We start from the raw sequence: 27,125 nt of genomic DNA, 5'->3' as shown, positions 1-27,125 counted from the left end.
AGGTTGTTTGAAGCAAACACAAGTATGAACCGGTACAGCAAAACTTACATAAGAACATATTGCAAGCATTATAATACTCTACATTGTCTTCCTTGTTGCTCAAACACTTTTACCAGAAAATATCTAGACCTTAAGAGAGATCAATTATGCAAACCAATTTCAACAAGCTCTACAGTAGTTCTCCACTAATAGGTTTAAACTACATGAAAAAAAAACTTAATCATGATCTACTTGAGAGCTCAAAACAATTGCCAAGTGTCAAATTATTCAAGACATATGAGGCATTTTCTGTTTCCAACCAAATCACAATAAGTGCTGTAACTTCCAACTTTTATCATTGAACATTAGAAGTAAAACGAAGAACAAGTGTTCATATGAAAAAGCGGAGCGTGTCTCTCTCCCAATCAAGGATTGCTAGGATCCGATCTTATTCAAACAAAAACAAAAATAAAAGCACACAGACGCTCCAAGTAAAACATATATGATGTGACCGAATAAAAATATAGTTTCAATAGAAGTGACCTGATAAGTTGATGAAGAAGGGGATGCCTTGGGCATCCCCAAGCTTAGACGCTTGAGTCTTCTTGAAATATGCAGGGATGAACCATGGGGGCATCCCCAAGCTTAGACTTTTCACTCTTCTTGATCATATATCATCCTCCTCTCTTGACCCTTGAAAACTTCCTTCACACCAAAGTTCTCATAAACTTCATTAGAGGGGTTAGTACTCAAAAAAATTTGAATCCACCTTGGTCCTGTAGTGACACATTGCAAGAACTCAATAAAACATTAGCTACAGCTCTCCACGTGTAGAAAGCCTTGCTTAAAGTCCACAAGAGACAATGCAAAAAACAGAGACAGAATCTGCCAAAACAGAACAGCCAGTAAAGACGAATTTTAATAAAATACTTCCGTTGCTCAAATCAGAAAACTCAAAACTAATGAAAGTTGCGTACATATCTGAGGAACACGCACGTAAATTGGCATATTTTTCTGATTTTCTACAGAGAAAACAGCCCAGATTCGTGACAGATAGAAATCTGTTTCTGCGCAGAAATCCAAATCTAGTATCAACCTTCGATTAGAGGCTTCACTTGGCACAACAAAACATAAAACTAAGATAAGGAGAGGTTGCTACAGTAGTAAACAACTTCCAAGACACAAATATAAAATAAAGTACTGTAGCAAAATAACACATGGGTTATCTCCCAAGAAGTTGCTTTCTTTATAGCCATTAAGATGGGCTCAGCAATTTTAATGATGCACTCGCAAGAAATAGTATTTGAAGCAAAAGAGAGCATCAAGAGGCAAATCCAAAACACATTTAAGTCTAACATGCTTCCTATGCAAAGGAATCTTGTACACAAATAAATTCATGAAGAACAAAGTGACAAGCATAAGAAGATAGAACAAGTGTAACTTCAACAATTTCAGCATATAGAGAGGTGTATTAGTACCATGAAAATTTCTACTACCATATTTTCCTCTCTCATAATAATTTTCAGTAGCTTCATGAACAAACTCAACAATATAACTATCACATGCAGCATGCTTCTCATGATTTCCAAACACATAATTTTTATCAAGTTAAAGAATAGTGGAATAAAAAATTTCAAATTTACTTTTATTAATAATATAACAAGGTAGTTGATCAATCTCAAGAGATATGGGACTCATAGAATAAGTCAAGGACTCTCCAATCCCATTTTCATTAGTAGTACAATTAATAGTATCAAGTAACATAGGACCATCATCTAGAGCTTTATCATAAACATTTGCTAAGCAAAATTCTTTAGTACCATGCATTTCGACATCAGGCACAAACAAAGCATTATCATAAGATTTATCAAAGTAGCATGGATTATCATAAATAACAGTAGCATAATTATTCTCACAAGTTTTACTCATAGGGAATATTTCAAGAGAATCCACAGGAGCATAACATTCAACCTCTTTCGGTAAGCATGGAGGACAATCAAATAGTGTAAGAGATAAAGAGTTACTCTCATTAGAAGGTTGGCATGGGTAGCTAATCCATTCTTCCCCCTTTTGTTCGTCGCTCTCCTCTTCTTTTTCATCCAATGAGCTTTCAGGTTCATCAATTTCCTCCTCTTTTTCATCCAATGAGCTTTCAGGTTCATCAATTTCTTCTTCCACCGGTTCCTGCAAATTGTGAGTGCATTCTTGTGCATTAATGAGTCTCTCTTTATAATCAATGATATAAGGATTACCACTGTAGCATTCTATGCAAGAATTAAGGATAGTAGAGACATAATCTTTAAGGTCCTTACAAATAGCACAGGTTTCATAATTCTCAACCATGAAGGATTCTATCTCGGAGGCTCCCATAAATAAGACAAATTGTTCTACCTCTTCGAACCCATAATGAATATAGCAATTCCGATTATAGTTCTTAATTAAAAATTCCTCACTAAAGCCACATTGAAATTTAAGATGTTTAGTATCCTGTTGAGAGCAACAGTTTATATCATGGCGTCTAAGCAAGATTCTAGCCATTGTATTCAATTTTTCTATCATAGCACTCATTATTTTACCAGTTCTTGATTCTCTATAATTATTATAACATTCTATGAGCTCCAAGTAGGTTGTAGGTTCTCCCATAATAGCAGTTTTTAATTTTTTGGTTTTTCAAATTTTTATGGATTTTTGGGTATATGAGACAAATAAAACAAGACAAAAATAAACTAAGCAAAAGTAAACTATGCAAAATAATACTAGACAGAAATAAACTAAGCACAAATAAACTAAGCAAAACAAAATAAAATAAAACAGAGAGAGGTAGAGTGTACTCCCCAGGTGAACTTATGAGTAGAGCTATGCCTCCCCGGCAACGGCGCCAGAAAACAGTCTTGATGACCCACAAGTATAGGGGATCGCGATAGTCTTCGAGGGTAGTATAACCCAATTTATTGATTCGACACAAGGGGAGGTAAGGAATACTTATAAGCCTTAACAACTGAGTTGTCAATTCAGCTGCACCTGGAAAAGCACTAGTAACAGGAGTGATGTGAAAGTAGCAGTAATATGAGAGCAATAGTAAAAGTAACACAGCAGCAGTAATAGTAACACAGAGGCGATGGCACCAGAAAATAGTTGATACTACTTCCAATGACATATAGAACGAGTATATGATGGTAAGAGATGGACCGGGGTTCCCAGCGATCTACACTAGTGGCAACTCTCCAATAAGTGACAAGTGTTGGGTGAACAAATTACAGTTGGGCAATTGATAGGAATCAAAGCATTAAGATAGAACATCCAGATTATTAATTATGTAGGCATGTTTTCCAATTATAGTCGTACGTGCTCGCAATGAGAAACTTGCACAACATCTTTTGTCCTACCAGCCGGTGGCAGCCGGGCCTCAAGGGAAACTACTGGATATTAAGGTAATCCTTTTAATAGAGTACCGGAGCAAAGCATTAACACTCCGTGAAAACATGTGTCCCTCACATCACCGCCATCCCCTCCAGTTGTCCCGATTTCTGTCACTTCGGGACCTTTGGTTCCGGACAGTGACATGTGCATACAACTTGTAGATACAATCTAAGCAATAAGTATAGAGCTCAAATCTAAGATCATGCCACTCGGGCCCTAGTGACAAGCATTAAGCATAACAAGATTGCAGCAACAATAACTTCACAAACTTTATAGATAGACTAATCATAATGTATCATCCATCGGATCCCAACAAACACAACACCGATTACATCAGATGAATCTCAATCATGTAAGGCAGCTCATGAGATCATTGTATTGAAGTACATGGAGGAGAGAATATGTAACGCCCCACTTTTGCAACCTTGTTTATTTGTCCTTAATGCAAAAATTAGGGGGAACAAAAACTTTTTCTTTAGATTAATTAAGATGAATTGCCTTGATCTGTTGGTTATGATGAATTGCCTTGATCTGTTGGTAGATGAATTTTCTTGATTTGCTTGTTGAGTTTTGTCTTGAGCTACCTCAAAGAACAACACTCCTAGTGGCAAAATGAACAACTCACCTAATAAAACACATGTGTGACTTAGGAAATGTTGTTTTCCTTCTTACTACATCAAACCTCTCTCCTGATGACAACATGAGTGTGCCATCTTGACGTTTCTCCTTGTGGTACAAGATAGCTCAATCATCCTTAGTTCAAAACTTGGGATCATCTACCCCTAGCTACACCCCTCTCTTATACCCACTCATCCTTGTTGGTTATGAGGCCATGTCGACCATCTGTGTTGACAGGCTTAAAATGTCCAGACCTTGGCAATTGATCTCTAAGCACCCACAACTGTTATTGTTGATCTCAATGCATGGATCCCATCTATGCAATACCCTCTTCGACCTCCACGTCCTGCATGTCTCAGTCAATCCTTGCAACTCATATATTCAACTTTATCTGGTATCCTATCCCATGTTCCAGCACCAGATCACTTCTTCCTCTTTTACCTCTTGTTTTTATTTTTATCCAAGTTTAATCTTCACAAAACCAAGAGTGGGAATGATGGGTACATTTTGTAGCCACCATCTACCCTTGAGAACACCCCTCCATAAATTAGTTTTCCTCCTCAAAAACCCTATTGTTTTCCTTCTCTAGTTTTGATCACCAAACTACTTCTAGTTTTATTAAATCTTTTCAAGATATTTCTTCAAACAAGACAAAGAACTGAAATGGGTTTTGTTTTTCATCCCATTTCTACCAAGTACTGATTTCTAAAACATTACTCTCTATTTTGCTTTCCTTTTTAACAGAAAGCTTGTTTATGGTATCTACACCATTTCTTGTTTTCCTCTTGCTTATTTTTACATTTGAGAAAAACTCTACTTTACTTGAGAAAGTAAGTAGAATATTTTGAACTCCTATGTTCCAACTAGTTTTCTCTCAACATCTTCAAAATTCCATTTCACTTGAGTTCATTCCCAATTGTCTCTAGACAATTGAGGTGTGTCCCATACCTTTCAATTAAACTCTTTTTCAAATGGCAACTCTTGCACATCTTATGCACACCTCTGATCTATCACATTGTATTTTCCCCATCCTCCAATTCTTGATCAAAGGGATGATCATTTGATACTTTCAAATCACTCCCAATTGACCTCTTATTTGAATAACAACTTATATTTCATCATACCCATCTCAATCATCTATTCTTTTCCATCATCACCTTGACCTCAGGAATTGATGATTTATGTCAATATATTCATCCTTGTGAGTATATGAATACTTCACTCACCATCTCTCTTAATCTTGCTCTATCATTGACTAAGCCACCATCACCATCCCATCTACCTTGGCATTCTCATGCATTGTTGCATGTGGTCAATCCCAATCTTTTCAATCTTGAATTCAAATAAAAACTTCTATTAATCAACTATACCTCGGGAATTATCTTCTTCATAGGTTGGTCTCAACCAAAGTGGTGGAAGTTATTCTCATGGCACATGTCACCTTCATACTCCTTTTTTATCTATATGTATTTACTCCTATTTTTACCATTATCAAAGTCACTCATTGACATTATCTTCTCAACATCATGCCTTGGACTATACACATTGATGTTGTACCTCTCTCTCACATTGTTCACTTGAGCTTGGCAAGAAAGGGGCCGGCCATGGCAAGATTTTCGGCCAGCCCTTCCTCTTCTTTTCCTTCCTCCACAAGCCTTGCCTCCCAACTACCCCAACAATTAAATGGGCAGCCACCTTCCTTGGCCAATCAAAAAAAGGAGGCAGCCACCACTCTCCCTCTATAAATTGGCCCTTGGCCGGCCACTTCTCCCCTTTGCTTCATTTTTTCTCACTCTCCACTCCCTCACACTCTTATCCTCCACTTCCCCACGAGCTGCTGCTCCTCCCAAGCTCCATGGCCGGCCATGGCCATGGAAAGCTCACCAAGATGCAGCTCCTTCCTCCCTCAAGCTCATCCTCACCATGAGAGCCTCCCCCTCCATCTTCTCCCCAACCCTAGATGGTTTAATCTCCTCTTCTTCTTCCTCCATTGCTAATATTGGATCTTGATGCAGGTGCATGTTGGTCCAAGCATGGAGAAGGTTGAGCAATCCTCAGATCTGAAGTTCTTGAGCAAAGTTCGTCCAAAAACTTGCTGTAATTTCTGCTTTCTTGCTGTTTCAGATTCTGGTACGATCTTGTAAAATCCGTCAAATCTCGTGTGCAGATCCAAATCGAGTAGTTCAAAGTTCTGCAGATAGGTATTGAAAAGATCTACAACTTGGCGTTGGTCTCATCCTCAAATTCGTTACGGATTTTGTATGGTAAATAAAGTTCTGCAAACATGCAAAATCACTGTTTGTTAGATTTCTCCCGTTTTACCAAACCTTTTTGAGCAAACTAAACTGTGGGTGAAAGCCCTCTCCAATAACTTCATTTTGGCGGTGGTTTCACTTCGATTGACCTCCTGAAACTGAAATGGCTCACAGATCAAGATCTGGTCAGATCTGACTTTGTCGAATTAAACCAGGAGCTTGGAGACGAATTTTTGAATGAAACCAACTGGGTAAGAACCACCTGTTCAATACCTTTCAGATGCAGTAGACCTCATATTTTTATGATTTATGTACGATTTGTGGTGAATTAAACCTGTTCTGTGTGTTCTGCAGACATGGCTGTTAGATTTTAATTCATCAAAAATCCATTTTTGAACTTAATTGAGTGATTCCACTTCTGTAGGATTACTGAATGTTTTCTTAATCATCTCCAACAAGTTTCAAACATTTATCTGTTGTGTAACTCCAGTGAGAAAGCAAATGGTACAGACATGCAGTAAACTTGTCAATCCATTTGTGAGAGTTTCAGAAACAATTTGAACCCAAATTCAATTGGGTATGCATCTCTGTTTAATTACCTTTCAAATGCAAGTGGCCTCATATTTTTAGGATTTTTCTACGATTTATGGCTTACAGATCTTGTTTTCTGTACAGTCATATTCAAAGAAATTCCTAAAATTGTAGGTTTAATATTTTTGGGTGATTCCAATTGGGTTAGTCTTGTATTAGTACTGGCCATCTAGGAAAAATATTATTAGTCTCTGTTCATACATATTTGTTGCTGTTAGTAATGTATATGTGTGACATGCTTTGTTGAAGCAAAACTTTTCGGTTCATTTAAAACCCTTGACCAACTCTTTTTAGTAGAGATGGGCAACCTTTGTTTCATGCTTGCAAAACAAAACCTCTGCAACCTAACTTTAACTCTTTTGTTTTGCTTAAGTTTTCAAATGATGTGGTATATGGTTTGCTTCCTATTTTTTTATAGTGTTAAGTGAGCAAATTAAATTAGGAAAGCTGATTTCTACTTTTCCAAAAATGTTTGAAATTATGTTGAGAATGTTTGTGATGCCAAACTAATGCTCTTGTCCTCTTTATGATGTTATCTACCAGTGGGTACTTAGCTTGTGCCATGGTGATACCGAGAGAGGCAATTGCTAAGTTGTGATACTCTCATACCTTTACTAGGTAAATAAATGGGGTTTTCTAAATTAAAACTCTCAAAGTTGTTTTGTGGTATCTATAAGTCCTTAGTACCTTGTACCTTGGCTGCATGGTTAGTTGTTGATTGTTGAATGTTGTCTTGTTGGTGCAATATGATTGATTGTGTTCCTTTTATATTTTTCCGACGATAGATGCGAACGATTCCGGAGAAGAAGAAGAAGTGGTTCGGACAAGGATTTTATTTATATTGGCGGGATTCTTATATTGATGAAGTTGAAGAAGTCCAGGGACAAATAAGCCAAGGCAAGCCATCTTTTGATCTTTGATTCGGTGTCTAGTTGGATGTCATTTGTTGATGTCCAAAGCACCTTAATTCTATGTGTGTTATTCTCTCTATTTATGTCATCTATGTGTGATTGCAAGTGGGGTACTCCCTAGTGGTGATACCCCACTATTGTCTTTGTGATTATGGGATGCATGGTATCATGGCCGTGCTATTCCTCTTGGTTATCTTGTATGCTCGACTTGAGCATGTTCCATCTCAAGATAATGACTTACACCACACCCCCCACTTTTGTAGTATAGAGGTATCAATGTCATGATCTTGGTGTATTCTCAACTTGAGAAGAGTATGCCGTGTACCCTTTGGAGAGTATGTTGGATAGTGATACTCCACTATCTAAGTTGTATATTTAGCACCACAAATCTGAAAGTATAATCATCCTTGTGTGGTTATGGTACATGCTTACCCTAAGCAAGTATGATCCACTCCATTACTCCTTTTCACACCATCTATGGCGTGATGACTCTCATCTCGGCCGTAGTGCAATAGTAGTTCAACTCATGAAACTTTAGGTTGGGAACCCCTCAAGGCTTACCTTGTTGTAAATGTTTTAGGAAAACCTTGGGTAAGTTAACTCTACCCGAGAGACGGTTTTTGGAAGAGCAAATGTTTGAACAAGGTTGTTCGGAGAAATATGGTGGTTTGTTGGTAAACAAAGGAAGTGTGGGTAAAATGTTTTTCAAAGGAGCACTGCGTATAAGTGTTCGCCGTCCCAACTTTTTATCGCGCAACCACACTACCCTGGTGTGGGACGGGGCTTAGCCCGTAGTTTGTTGAAGCTGGCAGGAGCACCCTTCACAACTTTCTAGGGAGGGTCACGACGACCTCCGACGCCGGGTTGCGCTCTGGAGGAGGCAATACACTGTCTTAACTGATAGCCGGACGATTACTGAGGGTCTTCTGTCATGGCGCCGGAGATACGCTCAAAAGGAGGTATGCTGTCGGGGTGCCGGGAAGGGGTAAGCCCGCAGGGAAGGACTCGTGCCAGTGGAGATGGGCGAAAGGTTATGTCCGGGTATCCGTCGTGGCATATGTTGTTATGCGGGGATGATGCCCACACGATAGGTATCCGGATAGTTGTGGGGAAAGTGTGCAAACTCTGCAGAGTCAAATCTATTCGAATAGCCGCGTCCGCGGTCATGGACAAGTTGAGATAGCCATACTTAACTGGGGCTTGCGTTTTGTTTTTGAACAAATGAGTTGCAAAGGAAGTGTTGTGTTTATGGGTACCGGAAGGGTACGGAAAAAGGGCGTGTGTTGACCATATGGAGATGGTCGTGGAAAAATGGAGGCTAAGTGGGGAACTCTTTCCTAAATGTTTCTTGAAGAGGAACTCTTCCTTAGCAAAGATATAGAGATGTTATAAGTATCTTTTGAAGTATCTTCTTCAATAAAGATACAGGTATGTCATAGGAATCCTCTAGCATTTCCATCAACTGAGATGGACTTATGCTACAACATCTCCAATAAAGATATGGATATGTCTTAGAACTTCCTAAGCGTCCCCATCAATTGAGATGGCGGCATGCTACCTTTCCTCCTAGAAGGTTAGCTAGTTGTCCCTAAAACACCATAGTGTCCGCATCACTTGAGATGCCGGCATGCTATATCCACAAGAGAAACTGACGCTCTTGTGCATGCTTTATCCACGAGAGAAACTATGTCTCTTCCACATACTATATCCACAAGAGAAACTGATTATCTTCCCCCTGCTATTTCCACTAGTGAAATTAGCTCTTCCCTCTTGTCATCGTAGATTAGCACTTGTTATCTTGCACTCTTGCAAAGTACCTTTCTTGATGGTTTGCGAGTACAATTCCAAATGTACTCACGGCTTTGTCCCTGGCTATTTACTTGGCCAGACTTGGAGGAACACGACGGATGAAGAAGGAGTTGGCGACGTCTATGCGAGCTAGGAACGTCTTCCCAGTCAGTTGCCTGTAGGGTTATGGCAGATGACTTGGGTACAAGGTCGCTGAAGTGATGATGCTACTCTGATGTTTAGTTAGGCCCTTCGAGGCTATTATGTAAGTATTGGTCATATGACCATGTTGTAATTTTCTTATTCCGCTTTGTAATGGATGGTGTAATTTGATATCAGTTCGGTTATGTGTTCACGGCGCACTGATCATGGGATCGTGAACTGTATACATAATAGGGAATTTCGGACAGCTAGTCCGGGGTCCCCACAGAGCTGGTATCAGAGCTATCCTGACTGTAGGAGACCCTAGTTAGCATGGACGTTAGTTAGGAAAACAATTACTTGGGAAAAACTATTTATGAAACAAATTGTTTCTTTAATCGGAAGTATAGCTTCTACTCCTCTTATTTCCTCAAAACTTCTAAATTCTTATCTCTCCGCTTTATAAGAAGGTTTGAAAATTCTTACTCTATTGTCTCATCCACTTCAAACCTACATATTGGACGATTTCCCCAACTCATACCCGGAGACTCGAAGTCGAAGATGGATTAACCTTTTATGAAGTCTCACGTATCTCCAACAGCAGCTATTGAAGATTGGATGCCGACATAGCCGTATGCGGAGGGATAAAAAGAAAAATTTCTTTGGTTGTCACCAAATTATGTTGAGGAGCTGACCTTGTTCCTCTTTGGACTCGCACTTTTGCAGTCATCAGGGATCAAGTCCTCAGTTTCTTGACTAGTAATTTTTAGGCCAGCCACGAGAAGGTATCGACTTCGGGAGCACCTCAACAACTACCCCTCTGAAGACCTCACGTCCCCGAGATGTCTACAACAGAAGACTGCACAGTTTTCTCCTCCGCCTCAACATCAACGACTCAACACCCGGCCCCTTCACTACCAACTGCTACAAGGATCCAAGTTGAAGCTAATGCTGACGATATGAAGACGTCGACATATGTGACCAGCCCCAAACCAATAGGATGGATAGGACAAACTCAATCGCTTTGATTGAGATAAACCCACGCATTAGGAATTTCTGGGTACTTGGAGTACCATGTCTGGTTTGATGATTGCTTGTAGTTCCCTAGTGTGCTGCCTTGAGTGTTTGTATCTGTTTGCTGTGTGCATGTGTGTCTTGCTACTTAGAAGTTCCCGCCCTTTTTAATTGTTTGAAGTTTGTAAAACAGAAATTAAAAATGGAAACCTGCCAGTGTACTGTTTTGCTAATAAAAATAGTTTGGTAGCTCCGATTGATGTGATTCCAATTGCACTAGAACCAGTATGAAATTATCTTTCAGATGCCACTGACCTTGTATTTTTAGGATTTTTGTGCGATTTTTAATAAATAAAGCTTGATCACTGTTTCTGGTTAGTATTTTGAGTCGCAAAAATTGAGAAATAAATAATTTTGGATGATTCCAACTGTGTTGATCTTGTTTTGTTAATGTGCATCTAGGAAAAATACCAGTAGCCTCTGTTAGTGGTATTTTGTCTCTGGTTATGATTGTATGAGTGTCACATGCTATGATAGGATTAAAGTTTGCCCCGCCGATGTATTGCTAACTGCTAGTTAGTTGGATAGGCTAACGGAAGACTCTAACTCTAAACCCGTTAACAGTTGATTTTCAACCATCAGGAAAACTAACCCAGACCCCTACCTATGCTAACTTTCTTTCACGATCAGCTGGAGCGACTCTACCATGCCAACGAAGCAGAAGCCCCTACCTTCAAGAGTGACTGCACCTCGGCGAGAAGACATACTAATTTGGTCTAACCTTAGAGCATAACCGCACTAACCTCAAGGATACCTTCTTGAAACCACCCCTAACACGCTATCTAACAAGCTGAGATGACAATAGCGTCGAAGCCAAGCTACATCACATGGTTCATCAGGTCCTCATCAAGTGAAGCTCCTGAAGATACTCCAAGACTCATGACTTTAGGCGTAGTTTACCCTCTAACTTCTTAGTTGTTACTGAAGTCAGCACCGACCCTCAAGCTGAAGATTGTCTTCGACGACCCCTGTTGCTGCTTCATATGGGTACCAACCAGGCGTTTCATCAACTTACTAACTCTCTGCGCGCCCCCTATGGTTTAGTTAACTCCGTGAGTGCCCCTTGAAGTTGTGGTCTGCACGTCGCCCCTGAAGGTTCTTCAACTGAGTACGGAAGATCGATGACTCCTTCAGAAGCCCCCGACAGGACTGCAAGGCAGAAGCTATAAGTTTTTCCGAAAGTCCGATGAAAAATCTTAAGGGTGGAAGACTTCGTCTTCCACTAAAAGTTGGAGCTAACCTTAACATTTTAAACCTTTCTAACACACCTTTGGAAACGTAGGATGCACTAACCCCTCTTGAAGCCGTGGACTACACAACGCCCTCTGAAGATGTTCGACTCAAGACGGGAGATCAATGACTTCTTCAAAAAGCGCCCGACAAGACCCGTGGCCGAAGCTTAGAGTTTTCAAAGACCCCGGTGGACAATTTTAAGGGTGGAAGACGTCGTCTTCCACTAAATTTAAGCTAACTCTAAAAAGTTTTCAACCCTGCTAAGGCACCATTGGAGTGCACCAAATTTCTGAAGTCGTGAGCTCCGCTAGGATTGATAAGAAGCTACAAGTCTAACATCTACATGGAGTAGTCAACCTCTTCATGAAGCTCGCCATCGGCAGGAATCCATCATGTCTGCTAGAAGATGAAGCAACGACCTTCTCTACAATGGTGCATCTACAGAAGGATGGAGTCTAACTTTCGTTAAGCATTACAACCCCTCTAGTTCCACGCTCAGTAATCTCGGGACGAGATTATTTTAAGGGTGGAAGAATCTGTAACGCCCCACTTTTGCAACCTTGTTTATTTGTCCTTAATGTAAAAATTAGGGGGAACAAAAACTTTTTCTTTAGACTAATTAAGATGAATTGCCTTGATCTGTTGGTTATGATGAATTGCCTTGATCTGTTGGTAGATGAATTTTCTTGATTTGCTTGTTGAGTTTTGTCTTGAGCTACCTCAAAGAACAACACTCCTAGTGGCAAAATGAACAACTCACCTAATAAAACACATGTGTGACTTAGGAAATGTTGTTTTCCTTCTTACTACATCAAACCTCTCTCCTGATGACAACATGAGTGTGCCATCTTGACGTTTCTCCTTGTGGTACAAGATAGCTCAATCATCCTTAGTTCAAAACTTGGGATCATCTACCCCTAGCTACACCCCTCTCTTATACCCACTCATCCTTGTTGGTTATGAGGCCATGTCGACCATCTGTGTTGACAGGCTTAAAATGTCCAGACCTTGGCAATTGATCTCTAAGCACCCACAACTGTTATTGTTGATCTCAATGCATGGATCCCATCTATGCAATACCCTCTTCGACCTCCACGTCCTGCATGTCTCAGTCAATCCTTGCAACTCATATATTCAACTTTATCTGGTATCCTATCCCATGTTCCAGCACCAGATCACTTCTTCCTCTTTTACCTCTTGTTTTTATTTTTATCCAAGTTTAATCTTCACAAAACCAAGAGTGGGAATGATGGGTACATTTTGTAGCCACCATCTACCCTTGAGAACACCCCTCCATAAATTAGTTTTCCTCCTCAAAAACCCTATTGTTTTCCTTCTCTAGTTTTGATCACCAAACTACTTCTAGTTTTATTAAATCTTTTCAAGATATTTCTTCAAACAAGACAAAGAACTGAAATGGGTTTTGTTTTTCATCCCATTTCTACCAAGTACTGATTTCTAAAACATTACTCTCTATTTTGCTTTCCTTTTTAACAGAAAGCTTGTTTATGGTATCTACACCATTTCTTGTTTTCCTCTTGCTTATTTTTACATTTGAGAAAAACTCTACTTTACTTGAGAAAGTAAGTAGAATATTTTGAACTCCTATGTTCCAACTAGTTTTCTCTCAACATCTTAAAAATTCCATTTCACTTGAGTTCATTCCCAATTGTCTCTAGACAATTGAGGTGTGTCCCATACCTTTCAATTAAACTCTTTTTCAAATGGCAACTCTTGCACATCTTATGCACACCTCTGATCTATCACATTGTATTTTCCCCATCCTCCAATTCTTGATCAAAGGGATGATCATTTGATACTTTCAAATCACTCCCAATTGACCTCTTATTTGAATAACAACTTATATTTCATCATACCCATCTCAATCATCTATTCTTTTCCATCATCACCTTGACCTCAGGAATTGATGATTTATGTCAATATATTCATCCTTGTGAGTATATGAATACTTCACTCACCATCTCTCTTAATCTTGCTCTATCATTGACTAAGCCACCATCACCATCCCATCTACCTTGGCATTCTCATGCATTGTTGCATGTGGTCAATCCCAATCTTTTCAATCTTGAATTCAAATAAAAACTTCTATTAATCAACTATACCTCGGGAATTATCTTCTTCATAGGTTGGTCTCAACCAAAGTGGTGGAAGTTATTCTCATGGCACATGTCACCTTCATACTCCTTTTTTATCTATATGTATTTACTCCTATTTTTACCATTATCAAAGTCACTCATTGACATTATCTTCTCAACATCATGCCTTGGACTATACACATTGATGTTGTACCTCTCTCTCACATTGTTCACTTGAGCTTGGCAAGAAAGGGGCCGGCCATGGCAAGATTTTCGGCCAGCCCTTCCTCTTCTTTTCCTTCCTCCACAAGCCTTGCCTCCCAACTACCCCAACAATTAAATGGGCAGCCACCTTCCTTGGCCAATCAAAAAAAGGAGGCAGCCACCACTCTCCCTCTATAAATTGGCCCTTGGCCGGCCACTTCTCCCCTTTGCTTCATTTTTTCTCACTCTCCACTCCCTCACACTCTTCTCCTCCACTTCCCCACGAGCTGCTGCTCCTCCCAAGCTCCATGGCCGGCCATGGCCATGGAAAGCTCACCAAGATGCAGCTCCTTCCTCCCTCAAGCTCATCCTCACCATGAGAGCCTCCCCCTCCATCTTCTCCCCAACCCTAGATGGTTTAATCTCCTCTTCTTCTTCCTCCATTGCTAATATTGGATCTTGATGCAGGTGCATGTTGGTCCAAGCATGGAGAAGGTTGAGCAATCCTCAGATCTAAAGTTCTTGAGCAAAGTTCGTCCAAAAACTTGCTGTAATTTCTGCTTTCTTGCTGTTTCAGATTCTGGTACGATCTTGTAAAATCCGTCAAATCTCGTGTGCAGATCCAAATCAAGTAGTTCAAAGTTCTGCAGATAGGTATTGAAAAGATCTACAACTTGGCGTTGGTCTCATCCTCAAATTCGTTACGGATTTTGTATGGTAAATAAAGTTCTGTAAACATGCAAAATCACTGTTTGTTAGATTTCTCCCGTTTTACCAAACCTTTTTGAGCAAACTAAACTGTGGGTGAAACCCCTCTCCAATAACTTCATTTTGGCGGTGGTTTCACTTCGATTGACCTCCTGAAACTGAAATGGCTCACAGATCAAGATCTGGTCAGATCTGACTTTGTCGAATTAAACCAGGAGCTTGGAGACGAATTTTTGAATGAAACCAACTGGGTAAGAACCACCTGTTCAATACCTTTCAGATGCAGCAGACCTCATATTTTTATGATTTATGTACGATTTGTGGTGAATTAAACCTGTTCTGTGTGTTCTGCAGACATGGCTGTTAGATTTTAATTCATCAAAAATCCATTTTTGAACCTAATTGAGTGATTCCACTTCTGTAGGATTACTGAATGTTTTCTTAATCATCTCCAACAAGTTTCAAACATTTATCTGTTGTGTAACTCCAGTGAGAAAGCAAATGGTACAGACATGCAGTAAACTTGTCAATCCATTTGTGAGAGTTTCAGAAACAATTTGAACCCAAATTCAATTGGGTATGCATCTCTGTTTAATTACCTTTCAAATGCAAGTGGCCTCATATTTTTAGGATTTTTCTACGATTTATGGCTTACAGATCTTGTTTTCTGTACAGTCATATTCAAAGAAATTCCTAAAATTGTAGGTTTAATATTTTTGGGTGATTCCAATTGGGTTAGTCTTGTATTAGTACTGGCCATCTAGGAAAAATATTATTAGTCTCTGTTCATACATATTTGTTGCTGTTAGTAATGTATATGTATGACATGCTTTGTTGAAGCAAAACTTTTCGGTTCATTTAAAACCCTTGACCAACTCTTTTTAGTAGAGATGGGCAACCTTTGTTTCATGCTTGCAAAACAAAACCTCTGCAACCTAACTTTAACTCTTTTGTTTTGCTTAAGTTTTCAAATGATGTGGTATATGGTTTGCTTCCTATTTTTTTATAGTGTTAAGTGAGCAAATTAAATTAGGAAAGCTGATTTCTACTTTTCCAAAAATGTTTGAAATTATGTTGAGAATGTTTGTGATGCCAAACTAATGCTCTTGTCCTCTTTATGATGTTATCTACCAGTGGGTACTTAGCTTGTGCCATGGTGATACCGAGAGAGGCAATTGCTAAGTTGTGATACTCTCATACCTTTACTAGGTAAATAAATGGGGTTTTCTAAATTAAAACTCTCAAAGTTGTTTTGCGGTATCTATAAGTCCTTAGTACCTTGTACCTTGGCTGCATGGTTAGTTGTTGATTGTTGAACGTTGTCTTGTTGGTGCAATATGATTGATTGTGTTCCTTTTATATTTTTCCGACGATAGATGCGAACGATTCCGGAGAAGAAGAAGAAGTGGTTCGGACAAGGATTTTATTTATATTGGCGGGATTCTTATATTGATGAAGTTGAAGAAGTCCAGGGACAAATAAGCCAAGGCAAGCCATCTTTTGATCTTTGATTCGGTGTCTAGTTGGATGTCATTTGTTGATGTCCAAAGCACCTTAATTCTATGTGTGTTATTCTCTCTATTTATGTCATCTATGTGTGATTGCAAGTGGGGTACTCCCTAGTGGTGATACCCCACTATTGTCTTTGTGATTATGGGATGCATGGTATCATGGCCGTGCTATTCCTCTTGGTTATCTTGTATGCTCGACTTGAGCATGTTCCATCTCAAGATAATGACTTACACCACACCCCCCACTTTTGTAGTATAGAGGTATCAATGTCATGATCTTGGTGTATTCTCAACTTGAGAAGAGTATGCCGTGTACCCTTTGGAGAGTATGTTGGATAGTGATACTCCACTATCTAAGTTGTATATTTAGCACCACAAATCTGAAAGTATAATCCTCCTTGTGTGGTTATGGTACATGCTTACCCTAAGCAAGTATGATCCACTCCATTACTCCTTTTCACACCATCTATGGCGTGATGACTCTCATCTCGGCCGTAGTGCAATAGTAGTTCAACTCATGAAACTTTAGGTTGGGAACCCCTCAAGGCTTACCTTGTTGTAAATGTTTTAGGAAAACCTTGGGTAAGTTAACTCTACCCGAGAGACGGTTTTTGGAAGAGCAAATGTTTGAACAAGGTTGTTCGGAGAAATATGGTGGTTTGTTGGTAAACAAAGGAAGTGTGGGTAAAATGTTTTTCAAAGGAGCACTGCGTATAAGTGTTCGCTGTCCCAACTTTTTATCGCGCAACCACACTACCCTGGTGTGGGACGGGGCTTAGCCCGTAGTTTGTTGAAGCTGGCAGGAGCACCCTTCACAACTTTCTATGGAGGGTCACGACGACCTCCGACGCCGGGTTGCGCTCTGGAGGAGGCAATACACTGTCTTAACTGATAGCCGGACGATTACTGAGGGTCTTCTGTCATGGCGCCGGAGATACGCTCAAAAGGAGGTATGCTGTCGGGGTGCCGGGAAGGGGTAAGCCCGCAGGGTATGACTCGTGCCAGTGGAGATGGGCGAAAGGTTATGTCCGGGTATCCGTCGTGGCATATGTTGTTATGCGGGGATGATGCCCACACGATAGGTATCCGGATAGTTGTGGGGAAAGTGTGCAAACTCTGCAGAGTCAAATCTATTCGAATAGCCGCGTCCGCGGTCATGGACAAGTTGAGATAGCCATACTTAACCGGGGCTTGCGTTTTGTTTTTGAACAAATGAGTTGCAAAGGAAGTGTTGTGTTTATGGGTACCGGAAGGGTACGGAAAAAGGGCGTGTGTTGACCATATGGAGATGGTCGTGGAAAAATGGAGGCTAAGTGGGGAACTCTTTCCTAAATGTTTCTTGAAGAGGAACTCTTCCTTAGCAAAGATATAGAGATGTTATAAGTATCTTTTGAAGTATCTTCTTCAATAAAGATACAGGTATGTCATAGGAATCCTCTAGCATTTCCATCAACTGAGATGGACTTATGCTACAACATCTCCAATAAAGATATGGATATGTCTTAGAACTTCCTAAGCGTCCCCATCAATTGAGATGGCGGCATGCTACCTTTCCTCCTAGAAGGTTAGCTAGTTGTCCCTAAAACACCATAGTGTCCGCATCACTTGAGATGCCGGCATGCTATATCCACAAGAGAAACTGACGCTCTTGTGCATGCTTTATCCACGAGAGAAACTATGTCTCTTCCACATACTATATCCACAAGAGAAACTGATTATCTTCCCCCTGCTATTTCCACTAGTGAAATTAGCTCTTCCCTCTTGTCATCGTAGATTAGCACTTGTTATCTTGCACTCTTGCAAAGTACCTTTCTTGATGGTTTGCGAGTACAATTCCAAATGTACTCACGGCTTTGTCCCTGGCTATTTACTTGGCCAGACTTGGAGGAACACGACGGATGAAGAAGGAGTTGGTGACGTCTATGCGAGCTAGGAACGTCTTCCCGCCCGCTGCTCGTAGGGTTATGGCAGATGACTTGGGTACCGCGCTGCTGAAGTGATGATGCTACTCTGATGTTTAGTTAGGCCCTTCGAGGCTATTATGTAAGTATTGGTCATATGACCATGTTGTAATTTTCTTATTCCGCTTTGTAATGGATGGTGTAATTTGATATCAGTTCGGTTATGTGTTCACAGCGCACTGATCATGGGATCGTGAACTGTATACATAATAGGGAATTTCGGACAGCTAGTCCGGGGTCCCCACAGAATACCAACTAGCTACTGCTAGAACCCGTAGTCCATGGGGGAACTACTCACGGAGCATGATGGAGGCGGTGGCGTCGATGGAGATGGCTTCCGGGGGCACTTCCCCGTCCCGGCAGGGTGCCGGAACAGAGACTTCTGTCCCCCGAATTGGAGTTTCGCGATGGCGGCGGCGCCCCTGGAGTCTTTCTGGAGTTTCGTCAATTGGTACTGCGTTTTTAGGTCGAAAGGGATTTTATAGGCGAAGAGGCGGCGCAGGGGGGCACCTGGGGGCGCCTCACCCTAGGCTGGCGCGGGCCCAGGCTTGGCCGCGCCGCCTTTGGGTGTGGTGGCCCCCTGGCCCCTCTCCGACTCTTCTTCGGTGTTCTGGAGCCTTCCGGGAAAAATAGGAGGTTTGGCGTTGATTTCGTCCAATTCCGAGAATATTGCCCGAACAGCCTTTCTGGAACCAAAAACAGCAGAAAACAGGAACTGGCACTGTGGCATCTTGTTAATAGGTTAGTTCCGGAAAATGCATGAAATCATCATAAAGTGCAAGCAAAACATGTAAGTATTGTCATAAAACAAGCATGGAACGACAGAAATTATGGATACGTCGGGGACGTATCATTGCTGTTTTCTGCTGTTTTTGGTTTCAGAAATCCTAGTAAGGAAATATTCTCGGAATTGGACGAAATCAACGCCCAGGGGCCTATTTTCACACGAAGCTTCCAGAAGACCGAAGAGAAGACGAAGTGGGGCCACGAGGTGGTGCCACAGTAGGGCGGCGCGGCCCAAGCCCTGGCCGCTCCACCCTAGCGTGTGGGCCCCTCGTGACTCTCCCGACTCTGCCCTTCCGCCTACAAATAGCCTTCGTCGCGAAAACCCCAGTACCGAGAGCCACGATACGGAAAACCTTCCAGAGACGCCGCCGCCGCCAATCCCATCTCGGGGGATTCAGGAGATTGCCCCCGGCACCCTGCCGAAGAGGGGATTCATCTCCCGGAGGACTCTACACCGCCATGGTCGCCTCCGGAGTGATGAGTGAGTAATTCACCCCTGGACTATGGGTCCATAGCAGTAGCTAGATGGTTGTCTTCTCCTTATGTGCTTCATTGTCAGATCTTGTGAGCTGCCTAACATGATCAAGATCATCTATCTGTAATGCTATATGTTGTGTTTGTTGGGATCCGATGGATAGAGAATACTATGTTATGTTGATTATCAATCTATGTGTTGTTTATGATCTTGCATGCTCTCCGTTACTAGTAGATGCTTTGGCCAAGTTGATGCTTGTAACTCCAAGAGGGAGTATTTATGCTCGATAGTGGGTTCATGTCTCCGTGAATCTGGGGGAGTGAGAGAAACCTCTAAGGTTATGGATGTGCTGTTGCCACTAGGGATAAAACATTGATGCTATGTCCGAGGATGTAGTTATTGATTACATTACGCACCATACTTAATGCAATTGTCTGTTGTTTGCAACTTAATACTGGAAGGGGTTCGGATGATAACCTGAAGGTGGACTTTTTAGGCATAGATGCATGCTGGATAGCGGTCTATGTACTTTGTCGTAATGCCCAATTAAATCTCACAATACTCATCATATCATGTATGTGCATGGTCATGCCCTCTCTATTTGTCAATTGCCCAACTGTAATTTGTTCACCCAACATGCTATTTATCTTATGGGATAGACACCTCTAGTGAACTGTGGACCCCGGTCCAATCTTTTACATCGAATACAATCTACTGCAATACTTGTTCTACTGTTCTCTGCAAACAATCATCATCCACACTATACATCTAATCCTTTGTTACAGCAAGCCGGTGAGATTGACAACCTCACTGTTTCGTTGGGGCAAAGTGCTTTGGTTGTGTTGTGCAGGTTCCACGTTGGCGCCGGAATCCCTGGTGTTGCGCCGCACTACATCTCGCCGCCATCAACCTTCAACGTGCTTCTTGGCTCCTACTGGTTCGATAAACCTTGGTTTCTTACTGAGGGAAAACTTGCCGCTGTACGCATCACACCTTCCTCTTGGGGTTCCCAACGGACGCGTGCTGTACGCGTATCAAGCTCTTTTTCTGGCGCCGTTGCCGGGGAGATCAAGACACGCTGCAAGGGAAGTCTCCACATCCCAATCTCTTTACTTTGTTTTTGTCTTGCTTTATTTTATTTACTACTTTGTTTGCTGCACTAAATCAAAACACAAAAAAATTAGTTGCTAGTTTTACTTTATTTACTGTCTTGTTTGCATACTCTATATTAAAAACACAAAAAAAATAGTTACTCGCATTTACTTTATTTTTTATCATGACTAGTCCCGTAGTTGTCACTCTATCACCAGAGGAATCAATCTTCACTTTTAAACAAGGTGGTGAAGAGAATTTTAAAGAAGCTTGGTCTAGAATTTTTGATTCTTATAGTAAAACTGAACCTAAAATGACCCTAAGTTTGCTTCTTAGTAACTTTTATTTTGGGCTTATTCTTCGCTATAGATATGCCTTAGATGCTGTAGTGGGAGGAGATTTCCTTCATTGTGATGGGGATCAAGCTTTTAATGCCATAAGGAAATTGATTACATCATTTAGCTACGATAATAATTTTGATCCATCTCATGCTAGCATGCATAATAGATTAAACACTATTGAAACAAATATATCCTGTTTAAAAGAAGTGTACACCCAAATTCGCGAATACTATGATTATGTTCCATTAAGCTTCGAACCTTCAATGTGGGTGCCTACCGTTAAAGTTGCTATTGGTGATGAAACTTTTCCTGCTCGTTGTGATATTATGTCTGAGTTTTGCCTTATGCCTAAAAGTATTTATGAATCTTTGACACTTTGGGAACTTACTGAAGGGGGAGAAGAAATAACTCTTACTGATAACTCTGTTATAATTCCTAAGGGTATAGCTGAAGGTGTTTTCACAACCTTTCTTGGAAGGACGGTATCCACTGATTACCTCGTTATTGAATGTGTAGGGACAGGACAAATCACGCTTGGAAGATCCCTGCTGAAACTCATGGGAGCAGTCATAGATGTGGGGAAAGGCACTCTAAATTTTACCTCTACACCCGGATGCGGTCATGTATTACCTAGACCAAAGAGTAGGAATAAGAGTAAGAAGGGTAAGAGCAACGCCCCTGGTAAGAATGTCAACGCATCATCTCTTGATAATACTTGATACACACTTTCTGCGCCTAGCTGAAAGGCGTTAAAGAAAAGCGCTTATGGGAGACAACCCATGTTTTTTACTACAATACTTTTATTTTATATTTGAGTCTTGGAAGTTGTTACTACTGTAGCAACCTCTCCTTATCTTAGTTTTGTGCATTGTTGTGCCAAGTAAAGTCGTTGATAGTAAGGTTCATACTAGATTTGGATTACTGCGCAGAAACAGATTTCTTTGCTGTCACGAATCTGGGCCTAATTCTCTGTAGGTAACTCAGAAAATTATGCCAATTTACGTGAGTGATCCTCAGATATGTACGCAACTTTAATTCAATTTGAGCATTTTCATTTGAGCAAGTCTGGTGCCTCAATAAAATTAGTCTTTACGAACTGTTCTGTTTTGACAGATTCTTCCTTTTATTTCGCATTGCCTGTTTTGCTATGCTTGATGGATTTTTCGATTCCATTGACTTTCAGTAGCTTTGTGCAATGTCCAGAAGTGTTAAGAATGATCATGTCACCTCTGAACATGTAAATTTTAATTGTGCACTAACCCTCTAATGAGTTGTTTTGAGTTTGGTGTGGGGGAAGTTTTCAAGGATCAAGAGAGGGAGATGATACAATATGATCAAGGAGAGTGAAAGCTCTAAGCTTGGGGATGCCCCGGTGGTTCACCCCTGCATATATCAAGAAGACTCAAGCGTCTAAGCTTGGGGATGCCCAAGGCATCCCCTTCTTCATCGACAACATTATCAGGTTCCTCCCCTGAAACTATATTTTTATTCCATCACATCTTATGTACTTTGCTTGGAGCGTCGGTTTGTTTTTGTTTTTGTTTGAATAAAATGGATCCTAGCATTCATTGTGTGGGAGAGAGACACGCTCCGCTGTTGCATATGGACAAATATATCCTTAGGCTTTACTCATAGTATATGGCGAAAGTTTCTTCTTCGTTAAATTGTTATATGGTTGGAATTGGAAAATGATACATGTAGTAATTGCTAAAATGTCTTGGATAATGTGATACTTGGCAATTGTGGTGCTCATGTTTAAGCTCTTGCATCATATACTTTGCACCTATTAATGAAGAAATACATAGAGCTTGCTAAAATTTGGTTTGCATAATTGGTCTCTCTAAGGTCTAGATAATTTCTAGTATTGAGTTTGAACAACAAGGAAGACGGTGTAGAGTCTTATAATATTTACAATATGTCTTTTATGTGAGTTTTTCTGCACCGCTTCATCCTTGTGTTTGTTTCAAATAAACCTTGATAGCCTTAACCTTGTATCGAGAGGGAATACTTCTCATGCATCCAAAATCCTTGAGCCAACCACTATGCCACTTGTGTCCACCATACCTACCTACTACATGGTATTTCTCCGCCATTCCAAAGTAAATTGCTTGAGTGCTACCTTTAAAATTTCTATCCTCTACCTTTGCAATATATAGCTCATGGGACAAATAGCCTAAAAACTATTGTGGTATTGAATATGTACTTATGCACTTTATCTCTTATTAAGTTGCTTGTTGAGCGATAACCATGTTCCTGGGGACGCCATCAACTACTCTTTGTTGAATATCATGTGAGTTGCTATGCATGTTCGTCTTGTCTGAAGTAAGGGAGATTTACCGCTAAAATGGTTAGAGCATTGCATAATGTTAGAGAAGAACATTGGGCCGCTAACTAAAGCCATGATCCATGGTGGAAGTTTCAGTTTTGGACAAATATCCTCAATCTCATATGAGAAAATTAATTGTTGCTACATGCTTATGCATATAAGAGGAGTCCATTATTTGTTGTCTATGTTGTCCCGGTATGGATGTCTAAGTTGAGAATAATCAATAGCGAGAAATCCGATGCGAGCTTTCTCCTTAGACCTTTGTACAGGCGGCATAGAGGTACCCCTTTGTGACACTTGGTTAAAACATGTGCATTGCGATGATAATCCAGGTAATACGAGCTAATTAGGACAAGGTGCGGGCACTATTAGTATACTATGCATGAGGCTTGCAACTTATAGGCTATAATTTACATGACACATATGCTTTATTACTACCGTTGACAAAATTGTTTCTTGTTTTCAAAATCAAAGCTCTAGCACAAATATAGCAATCGATGCTTTCCTCTTTGAAGGACCTTTCTTTTACTTTTATGTTGAGTTAGTTCACCTATCTCTCTCCACCTTAAGAAGCAAACACTTGTGTGAACTGTGCATTGATTCCTACATACTTGCATATTGCACTTGTTATATTACTCTATGTTGACAATATCCATGAGATATACATGTTATAAGTTGAAAGCAACCGCTGAAACTTCATCTTCCTTTGTGTTGCTTCAATGCCTCTACTATGAATTATTGCTTTATGAGTTAACTCTTATGCAAGACTTATTGATGCTTGTCTTGAAGTACTATTCATGAAAAGTCCTTGCTATATGATTCAGTTGTTTACTCATGTCATTTACATTGTTTTGATCGCTGCATTCATTACATATGCTTACAATAGTATGATCAAGGTTATGATGGCATGTCACTCCAGAAATTATCTTTGTTATCGTTTACCTGCTCGGGACGAGCAGAAACTAATCTTGGGGATGCTGATACGTCTCCGACGTATCGATAATTTCTTATGTTCCATGCCACATTATTGATGATATCTACATGTTTTATGCATACTTTATGTCATATTTATGCATTTTCCGGCACTAACCTATTAACGAGATGCCGAAGAGCCGATTCTTTGTTTTCATTGTTTTTGGTTTCAGAAATCCTAGTAAGGAAATATTCTCGGAATTGGACGAAATCAACGCCCAGGGGCCTATTTTCACACGAAGCTTCCAGAAGACCGAAGAGAAGACGAAGTGGGGCCACGAGGCGGCGCCACAGTAGGGCGGCGCGGCCCAAGCCCTGGCCGCGCCACCCTAGCGTGTGGGCCCCTCGTGACTCTCCCGACTCTGCCCTTCCGCCTACAAATAGCCTTCGTCGCGAAAACCCCAGTACCGAGAGCCACGATACGGAAAACCTTCCAGAGACGCCGCCGTCGCCAATCCCATCTCGGGGGATTCAGGAGATCGCCCCCGGCACCCTGCCGGAGAGGGGATTCATCTCCCGGAGGATTCTACACCGCCATGGTCGCCTCCGGAGTGATGAGTGAGTAGTTCACCCCTGGACTATGGGTCCATAGCAGTAGCTAGATGGTTGTCTTCTCCTTATGTGCTTCATTGTCGGATCTTGTGAGCTGCCTAACATGATCAAGATCATCTATCTATAATGCTATATGTTGTGTTTGTTGGGATCTGATGGATAGAGAATACTATGTTATGTTGATTATCAATCTATGTGTTGTTTATGATCTTGCATGCTCTCCGTTACTAGTAGATGCTTTGGCCAAGTTGATGCTTGTAACTCCAAGAGGGAGTATTTATGCTCGATAGTGGGTTCATGTCTCCGTGAATCTGGGGGAGTGAGAGAAACCTCTAAGGTTATGGATGTGCTGTTGCCACTAGGGATAAAACATTGATGCTATGTCCGAGGATGTAGTTATTGATTACATTACGCACCATACTTAATGCAATTGTCTGTTGTTTGCAACTTAATACTGGAAGGGGTTCGGATGATAACCTGAAGGTGGACTTTTTAGGCATAGATGCATGCTGGATAGCGGTCTATGTACTTTGTCGTAATGCCCAATTAAATCTCACAATACTCATCATATCATGTATGTGCATGGTCATGCCCTCTCTATTTGTCAATTGCCCAACTGTAATTTGTTCACCCAACATGCTATTTATCTTATGGGAGAGACACCTCTAGTGAACTGTGGACCCCGGTCCAATCTTTTACATCGAATACAATCTACTGCAATACTTGTTCTACTGTTCTCTGCAAACAATCATCATCCACACTATACATCTAATCCTTTGTTACAGCAAGCCGGTGAGATTGACAACCTCACTGTTTTGCTGGGGCAAAGTACTTTGGTTGTGTTGTGCAGGTTCCACGTTGGCGCCGGAATCCCTGGTGTTGCGCCACACTACATCTCGCCGCCATCAACCTTCAACGTGCTTCTTGGCTCCTACTGGTTCGATAAACCTTGGTTTCTTACTGAGGAAAAACTTGCCGCTGTACGCATCACACCTTCCTCTTGGGGTTCCCAACGGACGCGTGATGTACGCGTATCAGGCGCCGAGTAAAACTTCGGCTAGGATAGCACGCCACTACGTCCTGGTGCAGTTACTGTCCCGTCAAATCAGTTTGACCACAGAAATGGTTTATTTATTACAGTATAACTTAATTTTTTCGAACAATATATACTACTCCATTTAATATACTCACTCCGATTCATATTACTTGTCAAATGATATGGATGAATCTAGAACTAAAATGTGTCTAGATATATCTATATTATAGTCAACTAATATGAATCGGAGTTTGTTTGGTTCAAAGGATTTCTAAAGGTATCTTGTACGGAGTAGGATATTTACACATAGGGATTTTTCCTATAGAGCTTGCTTGATTCAAAGGATTGAGAACCCTCCAAAATACCTATGGATTGCTTTCTCTAGAATCCTATCTCTTGATAATATTGCTATGTGTCTATAACAACTATGAAATGAACTCAATATCAATAGAAATTTCCTTTGTCTTTCCTAATCAAACAACTAGTTACTTTATGTCTTCGTTTACAAATTAAGATAATTTTTAGGTTATAGGTAATCATCGAGCTTATGTGATCATCTTTTATGATCAAACTTACTTGATCAGCCACGGAGGCGCAAAGGAGCAGTGGTGCGCATTAATACGGCCGCATGGGGAAGGCATAGCTAGCGACGATGAGACGTATCGCCAGCATTGGCCTAGGGAACCATCGTCAGCATTGGCCTAGGGAACCGTCGCCACCATTAATAAAAGCTATCTCTTTGGGCACCATGTCTCCCACTACTCGTGTCACGTGCGCATGTGGGTTACGGATGGATGGGCTGGGGAAGCCGGACAGAAAACATGACAACCAGGGAAAAAATGAATAAAAATAATACAAAGTCGAAAAGATTTCGAAAAATAAACTTTGTAAGAAACTCCACGCGTTTAGAAAATGCGAAGGCAATATGTTGAAACACGTCTAGACCATGTCTAGAACCACCGTCCCAAAGCTTAAGGATTATATTGATTTTTAGAAAGTCAAACTATGTTAAGTTTGACTAAGTTTTTACCAAAAGCATTAATATGCAAGATACA

At 40.8% G+C, this 27,125-nt stretch overlaps 2 long non-coding RNA genes across 2 annotated transcripts; both read left to right on the top strand.

The window, feature by feature from the left end:
- The first annotated feature begins 5,813 nt into the window (after nt 1-5,813).
- Nucleotides 5,814-7,791, top strand: LOC127342757 (uncharacterized). The gene is made up of 4 exons (XR_007876865.2): nt 5,814-6,095; nt 6,185-6,281; nt 6,447-6,523; nt 7,649-7,791. It is a non-coding gene; the product is annotated as an uncharacterized lncRNA (long non-coding RNA).
- A 6,785-nt stretch (nt 7,792-14,576) lies between these two features.
- On the top strand, nt 14,577-16,541 carry LOC139837606 (uncharacterized). Its single transcript, XR_011754162.1, has 4 exons — nt 14,577-14,805; nt 14,888-15,027; nt 15,193-15,269; nt 16,395-16,541. It is a non-coding gene; the product is annotated as an uncharacterized lncRNA (long non-coding RNA).
- Nucleotides 16,542-27,125: the final 10,584 nt, after the last annotated feature.

Source organism: Lolium perenne, chromosome 3, assembly GCF_019359855.2.
Source record: "Lolium perenne isolate Kyuss_39 chromosome 3, Kyuss_2.0, whole genome shotgun sequence".
In the NCBI taxonomy this organism is placed as follows: domain Eukaryota; kingdom Viridiplantae; phylum Streptophyta; class Magnoliopsida; order Poales; family Poaceae; genus Lolium; species Lolium perenne.
The sequence above is the reverse complement of the archived record's forward strand: the minus strand, read 5'-3'. Positions and strand labels throughout refer to the sequence as shown.